The following is a 6,432-nucleotide window of genomic DNA, read 5'->3' on the forward strand; positions in this document are numbered from 1 at the left end:
CCACCCTCCATTAGAGCCAGGAACGCTCTTCTAACACTCAGGACCACCACCCCATGCGCTAATAAGCCCCAGCTCACTGCACCACAGATGCCTTCCTCCAGATCACCCTCCATGAGACCCTGGAATGTTTACCTAGGCTACAGGATCATTACTCCATGTACTGATCGTCCCCAGCCCACCACTCTACAGATTCCTGCCATCAACGCTGCATCTAACCATGCTGTCCCACTCCAACCAACAATCACACATTCTAACTCAAATACCACCATGCCACACCGCCTTCCCTTGCACTGCACCTTCCTTAACACTAGGTCAATCACTGCTCATCGTCACAAAATCCTAGACCTCATCCATCCTAGCCATCGCGAAGACTTGGCTCTCTGCATCAGCAGGCCCAACCCTCTCCAATGCAATCCCTGCTGGCTTTGCCATCCTCCGCTGTGACAGGTCAGACAAGAAAGGTGGTGGTGTAGCCCTCATTTTCAAAGACTTTATCCCTCTACATGCCTCTTCCACCACCCCTTTACCCCACTGCAAATCCCTGTCTGCCAAACTTAGATGTTCGCCAAATAACACTATCAACATACCTCTCATATACCGACCACCAGGATCCATTGCCTCCTTTAAAGACATTCTCACCTAACTCATATCTACCAACCTCGAACCCTCCACTCAACTCAAACTACTGGGTGACTTTAACCTGGTCTTCAATGACACCAAAGACACAAATGCTACTACCATAGCCAACTCTCGAGCAGCCTTTGAATGCACCCAACTCATCACAGATCCCACACATGCCCATGGCCGCACTCTAGATTGTCTTATGGACCATGCCCTTGATCTGACCACCACACCATCACCTTCTACATCCCAGCCTTTAGCAAACCTGCCAAACCCATCCCTATTCAAAACACAACTATGGCCCGCAGCTCACACAACTTGGAGAGTGCCAACATCATTCCCCTCATCAACACACCCCTCCCTGCCACGCTTGACCCCTCAGCCTTAGTTGACCACTATAACACCCTGCTCCGCAATGCAGTCAACATTCTTGCTCCTCTCAAAGCCAAGCGGCCTACAAACCCTACTCACCACAACTCCCGGTTCACCTCAGAACTACGCGCCACCATAGCAGCCAAATGCACAGCAGAAGCTGTTTGGCTCAAATCCACTACCCCTGTGAATACGAGCCACCTTTCCTCTTTCTCACTCCACTACAAAGAGCTGATCCTCTCCTCAAAGCCTCCTTATACAACACCAGAATCGCTAACGCCGCCTCAAGCTCCCGGGAACTCTTCACCATTCTAGGCAAACTTGAAACTCCCCTGTCCCCCCGGATGCCATTGTCAAAGACAACGACTGGTGTAACAAGATCCAAGACACCCTCACAGCCAAAATTACACAGCTCCAAGCCAGAATACTCACAAAACAAGCCCCTCTAGCCACGTCAGTCTTCCAATCGGCACCCACCCATAATAACATCCCACCCTTCAGGTTTCAGCCTACTAATGTAACCACCCTGGCCAACATCACTGCTGGCCTCAAAGGCTCCTACTGCAAGGGAGATGCCCTCTCAGCCTCCGTGGTCAAAGACTGCATTGAGCCCCTTCTCCATTTGATAGCCTCCATTATCAACTTGTCCTTCACTACCTGCAGTCTCCCCCTCTCACTCAAGGAATCCTGGATCTCACCGTTACTGAAAAAACCCATCCTCGAACCTGCCATCCACACCAACTACCGCCCATTCACCACTGTCCCCTTCCTCCTCAAAAATCATGGACAGAGTAGCTTATCTACAAATACAATGCTTCCTCGAACACCATCACATCCAGACAGAACAGAAACAGCCCTCCTCAATCTAGAAAATCAGCTTGACACTGCCAACGACAAAGGAGCAACCATAGTCTGTCCTTTGTGAGAAACCAGAAGGTGTCTGACCCCCTAGTCCCTGGGGATCTGTCCTCCAGGTGGCCAGGACACAGCCATCACTTTTGGATCCAGTTCCTGGATCCTGCTGCTACTCCTTGACCTTTCTTCGGCATTCAACCTCGTTGACCTCAAGATCCTCAGCCAATCACACTCAACTGCCGCCCGTTTGTCCCCAGAGGCCACTAACTGGATCGCCTCCTTCCTATCCAGCAGATCCTCTAGAGTTGTTGTGGGCCATGCCACTGCCTCACCAACAGCCAACTCTTGTGGGGTACCCCAAGGCTTGTGTGTCTCACCCACCTTGTATAATGTCTACACTAAGCCACTGTTTGACCACCTTGACACCTTAGGTATCTCGTATACCAACTACGCTGATGATACTCAAATTCTTATCACCCTCTCCAGCGACTATCTGAAAGACACCCTGAGAATCAACTAAATATATGAAACCATCTAGGCCTGGATGGCAGCTCACTGTAACGCTCACCTGATTCTCGCAGAGGCGCCGGTCTTGACTGGGCGACTACCGTATCTTCAAAGGTGATGTGCAGCACCCGGTTGGCTCTTTGGGCTGGACCTCTGTGCCCTGTATGCCTGACGTGCAGAGAGGATGTCTGCAGATAGAAAATACGGGGTTAATGAACTGGGGTTATTGCGGTGTCCCTATCTCTTTCCTCTTCTCCTCTCCTGTAGACCCCCACAGGTTAACGCTCTCATCTTAGGTAAGTGAATGCCGAGCTCTCCATCTTCCTCGGGGCAGGGTGCTGTAACCAGTTCCTTCACTGGATAGGTAGCGCAGGCCTCTTGACTTCAGAGGACTGCTGTCCGTCGTTTACTGCACGAACGCTAAGTTTCGAGTAACTCAAATGTCTTTAAAGTCTTTAATAATGATGTCTCTTGTTTTGCAGGGTTCCGGCGATGGCGGATGACGGGCTGAAGTGAGTTGAAGATGGAGCCCGTGTGATGAATAGAAGCGCCTGGAAGCACGTAAGTAAGCGCTTGTTGCCAGCTTCACGATGCGCTCTAACTGTCTTTTATTTTGCAGGTACAAGTTCGGAGCGGCTGCAGGGTGCCGGGACACCCACTGGGTTAGATGTGGAAAGGAGTAATGGCACGTGAGTATTAAAGTTCCCCTATGTCTTTAAACGCACCTTGTTTTGTCTTTCAGATGCGGGATGCAGCGCCGACGGCCTCCGGAGCGTGCGAAGAGTTGGTAAGCTTTTGTCTTTCAGATGCCGGAATGCAGTGTGAAGACCTCCAGAGCGCACGAAGAGTAGGTAAGCCTTTGCCTTTCAGATGCCGGAATGCTAACCTGTTCTTTCTTGTCTTTATAGGAGTTGCTGAAGACTGGATTCAGGATGGTAAGCCTTTTTCCTTAGGCCCAGGACCGGATGCAGAAGACACGATGAGCGTTCTGCTGCAGAGGGTGCAGAATAACGCAAAGCAAGATTCATCCACCGGGTGTGGTTTAAATAGCCTCCTGTAGTGCTTAGGTGTCTCCTTCCACAGCCACGCCTAAGTAAGAAAAGAGTTCCTGGTAAGAAAAGAGTTCCTGCCTTCCAGAAGAGTTCCAGTGTTCTGAATCTAGGGAGTGGCTCCAGCCCCACCCAACAGGAAAAGTAGTTCCAAACAGAAGAGGATCAGAGACTCAACTGGCAGGCAAGTAAGCAGCATGGTCTGCTGCAGGTAAGTCCACCCAAGCATTATGAGCCCGGCGCTTCCAGCGCTGGGACTGGGCATATTTATGAGCCTGGTGCCACTGGCGCCAGGACTGGGTCCAAAAGGTCCCAATTGGGACTGGTTGGCACTCGGAACCTGGGTTATGGATCTGCTTCCAAGGGAGTTGGGAAAACCCTGACCTTTTGGAAGCAGAGACCATGACACTCACAGTCTCTGCCTCAAGGACCAAAAGACTGAGCTCTTACTCATTGGGTCTCCTGCCCGCCTTAAGAACCTCCCCAAGGATTACACATCCTTCGTCATTGATGGCCACAAGATCCTGATAGGACCCGACATCAATACTTTGGGGGTCTACCTCGATTCATCGCTCTCCATGTCTCACCATGTCAACCACATCGCCTCGACTTCAGGCTATGCGATAAAACATATTAATGCCAACAAGCCCTTCCTCACCACCACGAACCGTCTGCAAGTTGCACAAGCTGTTATTTTCTCTAAACTTGACTACTGTAACTCCTTACTCTGCGGCACCTCAGAAAAAAAAACTTCAAACCACCCAGAACAAATGGGATCACATATCAGAGGCTAGGAGATCGGCTCACTGGTTTCCAGTAAAGGACAAAATCACCTTCAAAATCCTATCCCTCACCCACTGACGTCTCTCGAACAACGCCCCAAGCTACCTGGCATCAGGCCTCAGAAAACACACCTCAGCAAGAAACATCAGGCAGGCCTTTAGTCACTGCCTCATCACCCCAAGTTTCAGTCCAGGGCTCCAGCTTCCCAGTCTGAGCACCTTCCCTCTGGAAATAAGCTACCCCTGCACCTGCGGGATGAACCATTTTACAATGTTTTCAGAAAGGAACTAAATAAACTGTTGTTTAACGGACTTGTCTCTGCTCCCTAACGTTTCTGGTTTTTCTCCTCCTGTAACTGGCACCTAGGAGCCTACGGGCTGTGAGCACTGCTATAAATGCACAAATAAATAAATAAATGGTTGTAGCTTGCTCCCTTCTCAGATTTAGGTTTAGATATGCGTTTATCACACCCTTGAAAAAGTTCAATGAATACCCTTGAACTGTGGTCACTTGTGTTTGTCTCAATTTGATTTCATGCCTTCCTTACACCTGTCGGGGATGAAGTTTGTAAGTGAGACTGAACGATAGGTGCACTCACACACTGATCCATGTAGGCACCATTTTGGTGATGGCTCCTTGTTGAGACCATAGTCCGTGCAACTGTGTGATTGCCAGCCCTATTATGGGTGCAATTTCATTCGTGATGGTAATTTAGTTGGAGGAATCGCCATAACCTCTGTCAGTGTCAAGGGGGCCATTATAGCCATTTCTAGGGTCCTTGAGCTGGCTGCATTGCTGGGATCCAGCCATCGTTTCGCCCAGCAGATCTGCGCTGCCTGGTACCTCTTCTATGAAGGTAGCGCCAGGCCCCCATCTGATTTAGCCGCTTGAAGAATGCTGATTGCAAGCATGCTTTTTTCCCCCCGCCAGATAAACCTGGACATGGCGATATCCAGATCTTTATACATTTTAGGAGTGGGACTGGATGGTAGCATCATAGCGTGGTATATTAGTTTCGGCATCAAGTTCATTTTGAGGGCATTTATTCTGCCCGTCATGGACAGGGTCAAATTTTCTCATTGCGACAGGTCTAGTTCAATTCGGTCCAAAATGTGTGGATAGTTTAGGTCCCGCAGCTCGTGGATAGAAACACTGATGTTGATCCCTAGATATTTAATATGGTGCAGTTGTAGATGGAAGGGAGCGTCTCCCCCGGGCTCTTCGAGGATATCACTTTGTAATAGAAGGATCTCAGATTTTCCCTAATTGACCTTATAGCCTGCCATTGGGCCATATTCCTGCAGGAGGTGACGGACCCTTGGAAGGGAAGTTGGGCATCTACTGACATACAACAACAAGTCGTCAGCATATAAGGATACCAAATGTTCTTTCGCTCCCCGTGTAATGCCAGTCCAGGTCAGTGCACAGTTTGATAGTCAGTGGTTCTATAGGCATAGCGTATAAAAGGGGTAAAAGTAGGCAGCCTTGACATGTACATGACTGAAGAGTGAACGGGGTTGATGTTATGCCCTTTGTAAACACTGATGCCATAAGTTCGGAATAGAATAGATGGATTAGGTTAATAAATGGGGCCGGAAAACCATATTCCGCCAGGACTAAGAACATGCATGCCCATTGGACTTTATCAAATGCTTTTTCAGCATCAACTGCCAGGACGGCGCCTCCCGGGCCTGGGTCATAGGCAAGAGTTTGTAGCAACCTGCGAACATTGTCCCCCAACTGCCTATTGCGGATGAAGCCTGTCTGACCCTTATGGATCAAAAATGGCAGAATCTTCTCCATCCTTTGTGCTAAGCATTTCACCAGAATCTTGGCATCTGAATTAATTAGCGATATTGGGCGATAGGAGCTGCACTTGTCGGAATCTCACCCCTTTTTGATGAAATATCACCATGTTTGCAATGAGCATCGTCTGTGGCAACCGTCCCAGCTGCGACGCTTCAACGAATACAGTTTCTAATTTGGGTGCGACTATGTCCGCCATGACTTTGTAGAAGTCAATAGGAATACCGTCCGGCCCAGAGGCTTGCCTGAGGAGAGCAACTGAATCACGCAATCAATCTCTGTTGCTGTGATGGGGGCATTAAGACTGTCGCATTGGGTGCCAGAGATTTTAGATAGGATGATAGACCGTTGTGCAGTTTCCAGCCAGAAGTCGGTTCGGTGGCTGTATATAGCTCCTTTTTATTTGTTGTGTAGGCAGGCTGCCTGAACTACCTCTCCC

This window comes from Ambystoma mexicanum, chromosome 5p (genome assembly GCF_040938575.1).
Source record: "Ambystoma mexicanum isolate Mex_15411 chromosome 5p, UKY_AmexF1_1, whole genome shotgun sequence".
Classification (NCBI taxonomy): Eukaryota; Metazoa; Chordata; class Amphibia; order Caudata; family Ambystomatidae; genus Ambystoma; species Ambystoma mexicanum.